General features: G+C 42.9%; 1 long non-coding RNA gene across 1 annotated transcript in view; it reads left to right on the forward strand.

Annotated features, from left to right (window-relative positions):
- Positions 1 to 12,684, forward strand: part of LOC143961430 (uncharacterized) — a 72,379-nt gene extending 59,695 nt beyond the window's left edge. Inside the window, exon 2 of the long non-coding RNA XR_013270466.1 lies at positions 12,357 to 12,684. This is a non-coding gene — a long non-coding RNA (uncharacterized LOC143961430). The remainder of the gene's footprint in view (positions 1 to 12,356) is intronic.
- Positions 12,685 to 13,124: the final 440 nt, after the last annotated feature.

Consider the following 13,124-nt stretch of genomic DNA (forward strand, 5'->3'; position numbering starts at 1 on the left):
TAAAGGAAAAAAAAACATTTAAAAGTACTCCCGGCTATAATGAATTGTCGGTCCCGGCAATACACATAAAAGTCATTGAAAAAAAAATTGGCATGGGATTCCTCCACAATCCACCCTTTGGGTCGGGTATGAATAGTAAGGGGAACCCCAAAAAAAATTGCGTGGGGGTCCCCCCAAATTCCATACCAGGCCCTTTAGGTCTGGTATGGATATTAAGGGGAACTCTGCGCCAAATAAATAAAAAATGGTGTGGGGGGGGGGCCCTCAAAATCCTTACCAGACCCTTAAGGTCCGGATCGGATTTTAAAGGGTACCCCGTGCAAATTTTTTTTTTAAAAATGGAGTGGGGGTCCCCCAAAAAAAACATACCAAACCCTTGCCCAAGCAGGCTGGAGGAAAAGAGGGGGGGCGAGAAAGCGCCCCCCCTCCTGAACCATAGCAGGCCACATGCCCTCAACATGGGGAGGGTGCTTAGGGGTAGCCCCCCAAAGCACTGTGTCCCTATGTTAATGGAGACAAGGGCCTCATCCCCACAACCCTTGCCCGTTGGTTGTAGGGGTCTGCAGGCTTATTTAAATCTGGAAACCCCCTTTAACAAGGGGACCCCCAGATCCCGGCCTCCCCCCCTGTGTTCAATGGTAAGAGGGTAGAAATGAACCCCTACCATTTCACAAAAAAAGTGTGAAAATTGTAAAAATTACATTGACAATGACAAGTACTTTATTAAAAAATTAATGTCCCACAAAGTCTTCTTCTTCTTCCCTTGCTCCGCCGACGGACCAAAAAGGGGAAAAAACGCGACCGACCTGCCTCCATGGCAGGCACCCGCCCTATAACGCATCTTCGCTTAGACAGTTGTTTTATAACTGAGGGCAGGGCCACACTGTGATGTTCCTGGGTGACCCCGCCCCCCTCTGACGCACGGGGACTTCCCAATGGCTTCCTACGGGTGTCAGAGGGGTGCGGGGACACCCGTTTACGTAACCGGGTGGCCCAGCCCCCTCTGACTATGGGGAAGCCAAAGGGAAGTCCCCGTGCATCAGAGAGGGGCAGGGTCACCCGGGAACATCACGGTCTCAATGATGCTGCCTGTCACCAGCTGCTACCCTGAACCACTCCCAGCCCAGATCTAAACAAAACAAACAGGCCTGACTACCAGCTAGGCCTGCCTAAATGTACCTGACCCAACAAACATCCTACCTCTAGCACCTATCTACCTGGCGGTGCTACATACTGTAGGGAGCAAAAGGAATGAAGTCAAGAAGTAAATCAAGTTCAGAAACAGTGTTCACAGCATCACAGCAAGTCACCTTTCTTAGCCCAACAGAATGGGGCAGAAACAATCACAGAGGCAGGCAAACTGGATAAGCGTCAGGAGGCCACAGATCAGGATGTCATATGGATCTCAGTAACTGCTGAAGAATTTTCATGTGTGTAATAGGGATGAAATTTGGGCTTGCCATTATCTTAAGTTTGAGGCGAATCAGGCAGCTTCGAGAATTGTGGTACTGGCAAATTTATGTGCAAATTTGCCCGCACAATTTTTTTAAACCATAATGAACTGCGTGGACCTTGAACTATTGGAACTATTGGAATTCCAGCTATGGTATACTATTAACTAGCCTTAAAACTTTCCTATCCCCCCTCCTAAGACCTACCCTGACTAACCTGGGTAAGAAAGATCTATATACTTACCTGTGTTCGACGCGCTTTGGTTTGATCACGTGATCCCCTGTGTCAGCTAGTAATGGCTGTAGGGGAGAGTAGACAGCACTCAGACAACAGCTAGTAATCCTGGAGTGGTGACTTTGTCAGTGCTGCCTCCTCTCCCCTACAGCCACCACTTGATGACACGGGGGAGCCGAATCATGTGACCAGACCAGAGCAGCCTAAAGATAGGTAGGGTCATATATCTTTGTTACACAGGTTTGCATAGGTGTTGGGGGGGGGAGGGGCGGTTTTAAGGCTAGATAGATGTCGGGAAATGCACTTTAACCACTTCAGCCCTGGAAGGATTTACCCCCTTAATGACCAGAGCACTTTTTACAAATTGGCACTGCGCTGATTTAACTGGTAATTACGCAGTTATGCAATGCTGTACCCAAACAAAATTTTCGTCCTTTTTTTTCCATAAATAGAGCTTTCTTTTGGCGGTATTTGATCACCTCTGGGATTTTAATTTTTGGGGATATAAATGAAAAAAAGACTGAAAAGTAAAAAAAAAAAAAAATCTACTTTTTGATCTAAAGAAATCAAATAAACTCAATTTTAGTCATACATTTATGCCAAAATGTATTCAGCCACAAGTCTTGGGTAAAAAATTTGATAAGCGTATATTTATTGATTTGGCCAAAAGTTATAGCGTCTACAAATGGTACATTTACTGGAATTTACTCAGCTTTTAGTTTATGAAGCTCTTTTCTTGAGGTGCTAAAATTGCAGGGCAGCACAAAACCCCTCCAAATGATCCCCTTTTGGAAAGTAGACACCCCAAGGAAATTGCTGAGAGGCATCTTAAGCCCAATAAATATTTTGTTTTTTTAAATTGAAAAATGACAAAAAAAATTAAAAAATTATACATTATTCAAACATGCCATGGGTATATGTGGAATTACACCCCAAAATACATTCTGCTGCTTCTCCTGAGTACGGGGATACCACATGTGTGAGACTTTTTGGGAGTCTAGCTACATACAGGACCCCGAAAAACAATCACCACCTTGCTAAGTGCGTAAAAGTATTTGTGATTATATGTACAATTTTAATAACACATATTGACGTGCAAACTATGCTCAAGCATTAGGATTTGTTTTACCCTCCTCGTGAAGGGGCTTAAAAAAAGTTTTAAAAAACTGCATTTACCTTTTTCATATATCAGTTTCTGCAAACTCCGGCAAGAAAAAAAATCCTACTTAGTTCTCTTTGATTTTGAGGGGGCTGGGGAGCTGTGTTTCCTATAATTAACCCCTCTGTATCTGCTTATGACTATTGCTAAGGTGCGATTGCACACGTCTTCAGCAGGATATGGGTTTATCAGCAAAATTTATTGATGCTGGGGGACCTGTGGGTTCAGATATGAATTTTTTTTGTCATTTTGAAGAGCAAGTGTCTCTAAAGGCCACTGACCAAATACAATCCGCTGCAAGATTTTTTCCTAGCCCTTTCATGTGAGAGTCAGATGGGGACCCTGATGTAAAGTGGAGTTCTGATGCAAGAGGAACTCTGGTGTAAGGAGACTCTGATGAAGACCGTGATGTAAGGGGATATTCTAATGTAAGGGGGACGCTGATGTAAAAGGGCTCTGCTCTGAAGGGGACCCTGATGTAAAGGGGAACCCTGATGTAAGGGGGGACTCGGATGTAGGGCAACTCTGATTTAAGGAGGCTGTTATGAGAACCATGATGTAAGGGGGTATTCTGATGTAAGGAGGCACTCTTATGCAAGGGGGGTGTATGAGGGCTCTGCTCTGATGGCGACCCTGATGTAAAGGGGAACCCTAATGTAAGGGGAACTCTGATGTAAATGGGGTCTCTGATGGGGACTCTGATGTAAATGGGGTCTTTGATGGGGACTCTGATGTAAATGGGGGTCTCTGATGGGGACTCTGATGTAAATGGGGGTCTCTGATGGGGACTGGAGTTTATTTGGATTTTTTTTTGCTTTGTTTACTGTTTCTGTTGTTCTCAATCATATCATGCTGATAAAAAAAAAAAAACTCTAATTAAAATATATTTCATTTAAATTTGATTTATAAAACAGTTTTTTTGTTTTTTTTTGGTCCTTTATTTGTAAGATAGACAATGTGGCCCTCTAACTGTGAAGTTTGAAGACCCCTGATTTAGAGTCATAAGCCATTCTACATACATTTTAATTTAGGTAAAGCTGTAAGCCCTTATACACACGGCCAGACATTCCGACAACAAAATCCGTCGGATTTTGTCCGAAACTGGTGTTGCATACACATGGTTGGACAAAGTTGTCGGAAAATCCGATCGTTCGTAACGTGATGACGTAATTTCGTTACGATGGGACTACGTTCAGGCTAGTAGCCAATAGCTTTCGTCTAGGAATTTGATCTGAGCATGCGTGGCACTTTGTCTGATCGGAATTCTCTACAAACAATCGGACAAAGTCCGATCGGATCATGTTGACGGAAAATGTTTATATCCAGCTCTCAAACTTTGTTGGTCGGATATTCCGACGGAAAAAGTCAAATGAAGCCCACACACGGTCGGATTATCCGACAACACGGTCCGATTGGACATTTTCCGTCGGAATGTCCGACCTTGTGTACAAGGGCTAAGGGTTGATGGTTTAGAAGAGAAGAATAATTGCTACAAGCTATACTACTTACTTCTGCTTGGTATCACAGTACTTGGCAGCTGAATATTTTCTGGGTAAAATAATACACAGTTTTTTTCCTACATTGCATTTTATTCTTCACTAGGTAGCATATTTTATGAAAAGTCCCATCTAGTTGGGCTAAACAGGGTTTGTGTATAAACATCCCACAGGGAAGGTTCCTGCCAGAACATAAATCAAATCAATTACACTTCCATTTTAACTGCAGAAAGCTTTGCAATTTTGTATAGGTAGTATTAGTCTGATATTGATATAAATGGGTCACCTAGACCTTCTCTTGTTAGCTTTCAACTCATTCAACAACTTCTATTGCCTCTTTATTATATATCACCAATAATGAGATCATGCAAATGACCTATTTAGGATACTTCAAGATAATTATACAGTGTAATAGGATCACTAACTACATCTATTTAAGATGACAAATGCCTATGATAAAAAAAGAATTATTAAAATGAAACTCTGAGGTTGTCTGCCTACCTTTGTTTTCCAGCTGGGACTTGGCTGCTTCTACTGAGTTTGACATTCGTACCCAAGGTGACTTGTGGGTAAAATAAAGTGCCTGTGAGTTTAGCTGAAATAATTTTCACCATGTGTTGAACATCTTTGCTTGTTCTCAATTCTGTCTTTAGTAACTATTTCGTAGTCAGGATCACCGGTGAACTGCTTTGAAAAAATTACAGGGAAAAGCTACATAGATTATGTTCAGTGACAATCTATTAAAATACCATTGTCCAGAGGTTGACCATAGACAAGTAGATGTCTTGACCCACAGACCAGTCATCACTCTTTCCATTTCATCCACTCAGAGAATGCTTTGCATTCATTTATTAAATGCAAAGCATTCTTTGAATGGCACCTGTGGCAAACAGCTGACCTACTGTGTTCTACTGTGTTCAGAATGCAGTAGATCAGCCATTCGGCATGGAACCCGACAGCTTTTGGACATCATTGGAGTAGTGGTGTCTACTACAGAGATTTCCAGCTTCCAGGGGCATTGGGCAGGTATGATATACACATAGTTATATTGGTCCAAGCTGGACCAATGGAGCTATGTATAAAATATTAATGTATGGAATTCTTTCTTAAAGCTTTTCTGCTTTATTGCCTAAGAAGATGGCTACCCAAATCCAAGCATTTATAGTCCAGGTGTGAGTGACTGACACCCCCCCCCCCCAAATAAATGATATCATTCTTGCTGTGCCCCATATTTCATATGCCCGCCTGTCTGGTGTTAGTGCATCCAGATTCCCTGCATATACTGCAAAAGTCTTCCAAGCAGACTAAGCTGACTTTACAGTCCTGATTTATTTCCCACTGCTGCTATGTGCTCCATTACACTAGACCAGTGGTCACCAATCTGCCATCTGTGGGTGGGATGCTGCCCTTTGCTTGCCTTTTTCCAGCCCTTGGGGCACTATTCCTCTCATTGGTACAAGGCATTATTTCTCCTATTGACATTATTCCTCCTTCCTTCCACTTGCACCAACAATGTGGCACTATTCTTTCCACTGACGCCAATGATTGGGCACTATTCCTTCCAATGATGCCAATGATTGGGCACTATTCCTTCCACTGCCACCTACAACGGGGCACTATTCTTTCCAATGACACCAACAACGAGGCACTATTCTTTCCACTGACACCAACAATGGGGCACTATTCTTTGCACTGACACCAACAATAGAGCACTATTCTTTCCACTGACACCAACAATGAGGCACTATTCTTTGTACTGACACCAACAATAGAGCACTATTCTTTTCACTGACACCAACAATGAGGCACCATTCCTCCGACTGACACCAACAATGAGGCACTATTCCTCCTACTGACACCAACAATGGGGCACACTTCCTCCTACTCACACTAACAATTCCTCTGACTGACGACAACAATGGAGCACTATTTCTTCCACTGATACCAACAATGGGGTACTATTCCTTCTACTAACCACAGGCACTATGTAATTTTTTAACTTTCACTGACCACCAAGCCTGAGGCATTTTCTACTCCCACTGGCAATAGTCCAGCCTTCCTAAAGTCTGAAGGACAATAAGCTGGTCCTTTGTTTAGAAAGTTTGGAGACCCCTTCACTAGGTCATTAACCAACAACCAACCCCTCCTCCTTCCCCTGCTGCGGCTACAATGAAGAAGATGGTAGGTGGCAGTGGCCAGCATGCTGCAAAGAATTGCTGAGCAGGTATCTACTACATTTGACATTAATAACTCCTCATTGTGCATTTTTTTCCAGTTTTCCTTCTGTCTTCATCTGCTATAATCCTATCTGACACCCACATTGTACAATTATAAAGGAATTCTTTGTATTGCCTCTCGCACATTTAGATGACAGATGCCATATCTGCCTAGTCTCTGAAAACAGTGTTTGACAGAACAACTATACCCCTACAATATTTCAATATTTGCCTTGTAAAACTTAGCGGTATAAATTATATCTTCAACATGGTTTATTTTCAGTACTCTCTCTTGCATAGAACTCTTACATTTTCCCTACCGTATCCCGTATATTTTTGCATTTATATTCTCATACAGGTCTCCCATGGGTCCTGGCGGTTGTTATTAATGACTGATGCTGATGTTTTCATTGTTCTAGATGAATATTATTATATTGCCCAAGCAACTTTTGATTTATGAAAATAATTCCACAAATAGATTGATGACAAAATGTCTATGGAATGCAGACTTAGCAGCTGAAAATACATAAATCTCTGTTAAATGGATGTATATTGCTGGGAAGCACACAACCAACAAATTGTCAGCTCAGAAAAGGAACTTTGTATGATGCCGCGTACACACGACCAGACTTTCCGGCAGACTAGGTCCGAAGGGATTAGTCCGTTGGACAATCCGATCGTGTGTGGGCTAGTCCGATAGTTTTTTGGGAAAAAAATTAGATGGACCCAGAAATAGAACATGTTACAAATCTATCCCACGGACTCAACTCAGACGGACTAAAAATTGGTCAAAACGTTCGTCTTTGTGCTAGTCCGACGGACAAAATACGACGCAAGGGAAGCTATTGGCTACTGGCTATTGAACTTCCTTGTTTAATCCCGTTTACGTCATCACGTTCAAAACCAATGGACTTTGGAACGGACTTAGTCCGGTCATGTGTGGCCAAGTCCATTCGTTCGGAAAGTCCATCGGAACTCTGCCGAAAGTTCGTTGAGATGACCGTCGGAACTAGTCTGCTGGAAAGTCCGGTCGGATGTACGCAGTATAAGGGTAACCATACCCAACACCAAACCTGGGCTAATTTAGGATCCTTTCACACGGGCTTTCCAATGGGGTTTTCAGCTTCATATAAGTCTAAGGGCAGGCAGATATAAATGTACATGCATTAATTCTCATCCACTTATGTTCGTCCAGCTCCAGAAAAAAAATGGATGCATCTGTTTTCATTTTTTAAAATTAAATTGGAGCTAAACTGTATTTGAGCACCACCAACCAAAAATGCTATTTAATTTTTTTTTAATAGCCAATAAAAAAGATTTATTAAGAATAAAGCATACAGTAACAAAGCCAAACAATGCATTGAGCATTTTTACATACAGATATCCAATGCTACCAACATTATTTATCTAAAATATAATCGATGTTACAAACAATAAAGGTGTACTCGTGCACCATTATGAACTATATTACCTCAATATTCCCTTGGCCTAAGACATCCTCATTCTGCATTAAGTCTGAGCAACCTATCCATGATCAGATCTACTGAGGCTAGCCCAGGAACCACCAGCCATGGGGCCCATCATTTTTCATATTTATGCAAGCATCCCCTGTGCTGATATCAGGCCCGGTACAAGTGGTGGGCGGGACGGGAGGCTGCCCTGGGCGGGGTGTGGGAGGGGGCGCTGGGTCGCCGGCAGCAGCATGCAGAGGAATCTGGGCAGAGAATATTTAGGTTTTTGCCTAAGCAGGACCCTTCAAAATGTGTGTTTTGACTTTCCTTGCACCAAAAAAAGTAGTGCACTCTCTGTATGTAGGGACCTCAAGGTACTCATGTGCCTACAGCCTCATTGCTGTATAGTATCTGTAGTGTGAGATCTAAGACACTACTGCCTCCTAATGCTAGTCTCAGAAGACTTGGAGTGAGATTTGGTGATGTCATTACTGTGTGGTTCACTGTTCTCTTTGCTGAAGGCTCTGACACGAGGAAGCATAGTCCTAACTCTACCAAGATGGTTGCCTCCTTCCACACAGAGACAGTACAGAACAAGGCAAGTTAAGTCAGTAACAGGGAAAGAATTAGCTTCAGGGATACTTCGGGCATTACTGATAAATACAGTATTTATCAGCGTATAACACACACTTTTTCCCCCCTAAAATCAGGGGGAAATCGGGGCTGTGTGTTATACACCGATCCCCCACTGTTTTAAGCCTTTTGCTGCCCTCAGCGGCTTCTGGGTATTTTCGGCCGCACTCGACCGTTCTCGGCTATGTTCGGCCGTTCTTGGCTATTTTCGGCCGCACTCGGCCATTCTCGGCTATCTTCGGCCGTTCTCTGCTATTTTCGGCCACATTCGGCTGGTCACGGTGGCTTTCGGAAAGCTGAAAGCCGCCGAGAACGGCCGAGTGTGCCCGAAAATAGCCGTGAACGGCCGAAGATAGCCGAGAACGGCCGAGTGCGGCCGAAAATACCCGAAAGCTGCCCGAGAACGGCCGAGAATTACCGAGCACCGCCGAGATACATAGAACATCCGCTCTGTATCTCGGCGCCGCCATTTTTAAATGGCAAACACACAGACAAGGCTGCAAACAACTGACAAGGCTAAATGGAAGGCTGCAAATGACACTGACAAGGCTAAATGCAAGGCTGCAAATGACACTGACAAGGCTAAATGCAAGGCTGCAAATGACTGACAAGGCTAAATGGAAGGCTGCAAATGACACGGACAAGGCTAAATGCAAGGCTGCAAATGACTGACAAGGCTAAATGGAAGGCTGCAAATGACACGGACAAGGCTGCATTGATGGGCATTTAAATGTAAGTTTTTTTCCTTAAACTTCCCTCCTAAATGTTTTTTTTCTTTTAAATTCCCTCCTAAACTTGGGGTGCTTGTCATAAGCACGTGTTATACACCGATAAATACGGTATTTATTTGTCCTCAGCTTGCCCTTTTGACCACATCTATCAGAGCACATACACACTGCAAGCTAATGATGATCATTTTTCAAATGATCATCATTTTTAATTTTCACCGAAAAACTGAAAATTAGGTCTGAAAAAGAAATTAGGTCTGAAAAAGAAAAGAAGTGAAAGTTACTTACTCTGTACAAAACAGACAAAATCTTGTAACAGATAAAAATTATATATGTATTTTTAGAGATCTGGCCTGATGTGGATATCCACCTTATGCTTCTTGTCTTCGTTGTTATATTGAAGATAATGAAAAAAATTTGAAAAAGTTGGGGAAAGCAATGTTAAAAGTAAGCATCGCTTTCTATAGGCTTATGCCCAGATGTCCACACTGCCCAGATCAGCATTTCCCGGCTGACACTGTCCACAGGTGCTCTCATGTGATCTGACATGGGTGATTACCTGTGGTTAGCAATCAATGATGCATGGGAAAGCGCTGCATCCTGCCTATGTGCAGAGGTGCCATTAATTCTTATTGACACCCCCACACATCTTGCAAACGTGGGTGCGTTTGTGCCTACCAAACTTCATGGTACCACAGTACTATGTGGTTTGGTGCAGCTGGATTTTTAAAATTTGCGCCTGCCATACTTTGTATATGTTCCTTCATTGAAATTATCATGCAAAACCACGTGCGCCTGAACACACCTTTTATGGTGTGAACCAGCCCTAAGTGCAGATAATTGCTCCATGTGTATTTACATGCAGACTGCTGCAGACTGTGTCAGCCTATCATTTATTACTACAGGCTTCCTGTCCATGACTGATTGAAGCATAGTAGTATAACACTGTGCAATGTTACTGTTATGCAGAACTGTTTCTTTGCCACAAGATGGCAGTGTCCTGCAATTTAGTCATCATGCAACCCATACAGAAATGCTGGGAAATTTGGGACTTGTATGCTGCAATCAGGATTTTTTCATTCAGATTAGCTGGCACTGAACTACACTGCCCATAAGGACTAGCAAATGGGCAGGAGCATTTAAAAACGGAAAAGCCCAGGAACACAAGGGTGGATGGGAGAGACTGTGTTGGAGGCCAGACATGAGAGACTGTGCAGAGTGGATCCACGTAGCCCCAGGTTGGATTGGGCCAATTTGAGAAGTCGCAAAAGTTGCTAGAGAAACTGATTATCCTAAGGAGGCAATTAGCAGAACCTGAGGGCAGATGGACCAGGTCATTGCCATCTTCACAGCCCCGGAAGATTTTACCCCTTTCCTGACCAGAGCACATTTTACAATTTTGCACTGTGTTGCTTTAACTGACAATTGCGCAGTTGTGCAATGCTGTACCCAAACAAAATTTACGTCCTTTTTTCCTCACAAATAGAACTTTCTTTTGATGGTGTTTGATCATCTCTGCGATTTTTATTTTTTGCGCTATAAACAAAAAATAGCAACAATTTAAAAAACATTATTATTTTTTTTTTACTAATCTGTTATTTTTATCGGAACTGCGACATTATGGCAGGCAGATTGGACACTTTTGACATTATGGCAGGCAGATTGGACACTTTGACACTTTTTTGGGACCATTGACAATTATACAGCGATCAGTGCTAAAAAATTTGCACTGATTACTGTGTAAATGTCACTGGCAGGGAAGGGGTTCACACTAGGGGTGAGCAATTGGTTAACTGTGTCCTAGGGAGTGATTCAAAATGTGGGGGGATGGGAGTGACTAGGAGAGGAGACATATAATTTTTCCTACGTGCTGGCGCTCGTGCACGTGATCGCGTGTGGCCAGTGGCAATCGGGCCCGTTGGCCACATTTGCGTGCCCTCTGGTGGCCGAAAAAGGGTAGGATGTACCCATAGGGGATTTCGCATAGGAGAGCCATTCTGCCGCAGTATATCTGCGTGAGCCAGTCGGGAACCAGTTAAAGTGATACTTAACCCTATTCTAACATAGTTAAAGTGAGACTTCATCTTACTAGTGCTTATTAAAGAAGAACACCGTTTACCAGTTTACAATCCTTTGGGCAACTCAGTTTTTCTTAAAAGAGACTGCATCTCTATTGCACCAACGTACGAGCCCCATCTAACTGGCAGAAGAGTTATTTATGTGCTTGGGGGACCTGCTAAAAAGTTATTTATCTAGATTCCTGAGATTTACACCTTGACTCTATTCACTGAGAACCTGCAAGTGAGTTAACCCAGTATTTGTTCTTTCTCATTCTATTTGCTCACTTGGGGAGAATTTTTTGTTTTGGGAGCTCACATTTAAATCATCAGTCCTGCAGGATGGGTGGGAGTGGCTTAAAGTGGTACTCTATTGTGTTATGTTGCCTTTTCATGTTGGTGTTTTTTAATTTAAAGGACTCAGTAAAGATTTATCTCATCAATGTCTACATGTTTATCCTTTGTGTGACAGCCAAGGAGTCACCTGGTCAAGGTATTTCGGTGATGTCAGCAGGGGCAACACTCTGCTCAGGGCTCAGTAGTGAACAGGGTACCCAAAATACTCAGCGACTCCTAAGGGGGTAATGCTACACTTGTTTTGCAGGATTTTATGTGATAAAAAAAGAGAAGACTATTTGGAAGATCCTGCTGTGGCTTATGTCCCTAATCTGCCACGTGTATGAGCCCTATAACATGCACCTACACTGCCTTCCTGAGCCATAACTAGGTCCCACAGAGTATTGAATGTACTTTTAACTGAGTTTAATGTTGTATTTTATTATGAGTTTAAAGCTGAATTCCATACATGATATATTTTTACGTTGGGCCTGCTTCACCCAATAAATAGGTGTCAGGGCTGGCTTAGCCCTTCATCCTCTGGGTTGGCCGCTCAGCTGTCGGCTAATTGCCAGCTCTCTTCTCTTTCCACAGTTACCAGCTGTTCCCGATGATGCTCATCTGACCAGCCTATTTAAAGCCTTCCAGCTCACTCTTTCCTTTGCCTTCGCGCTGGTCACATCACAAGGAACCATCTCCTGCTGTTTGTTTCAAGACTGGCTTGCTGACATCCCTCCTGGCTTCTTATCCTGCTTGCAGTTGCTCTCCTTGGATCCCTGACCTCTGGACTGGCTGATTGCCCGATCTGGTTTATGAACTTTGGACTGGCTGACTACCCGATCAGACTACTGTTTATGCTTGACTACGCTTTTTTCTATTTGCCTTTTTATTTTTATTAATAAACAAGTGTGATTTGATTGTACTTCTGTCTCAGTCTGTCTCAGTCTGTTTCATGGTTTCTGACAATAGGTATGCATATATGAAAATGTATCAGCCTTTGTGGAAGCTGTAAATCACCAGAGTTACTACAGAAATCACAGCGATCCTCCAAGACCTATGTTGAGTGCCTTCCTTTCCGCATAATGACCAAAGGGAGTTTCTCACTCAGCCATACCACCATTCAGAAAATGACTTATATTTGTGTGCTGATGTCACGATCTCCACCTTATCCAATCAAAGAATGCGTTCTGTTTATTGAAAACAATAAAGCTATTTTATAAATGGCGACACCCTGAAGTCACTATGCAGAAGAGAAGCTGCTCAGCACAGGTCCCAAATGATTGTGGCAATCACTGTAGTAGTGCCCAGTACGTGATTGTCAGCTTCAACAGCAGCCCCTCGGGTATAAAATATACCTAATAA

Source organism: Lithobates pipiens, unplaced genomic scaffold (genome assembly GCF_037356315.1).
Source record: "Lithobates pipiens isolate NorthernLeopardFrog02 unplaced genomic scaffold, aLitPip1_a1.2 Scaffold_8, whole genome shotgun sequence".
NCBI lineage: Eukaryota > Metazoa > Chordata > Amphibia > Anura > Ranidae > Lithobates > Lithobates pipiens.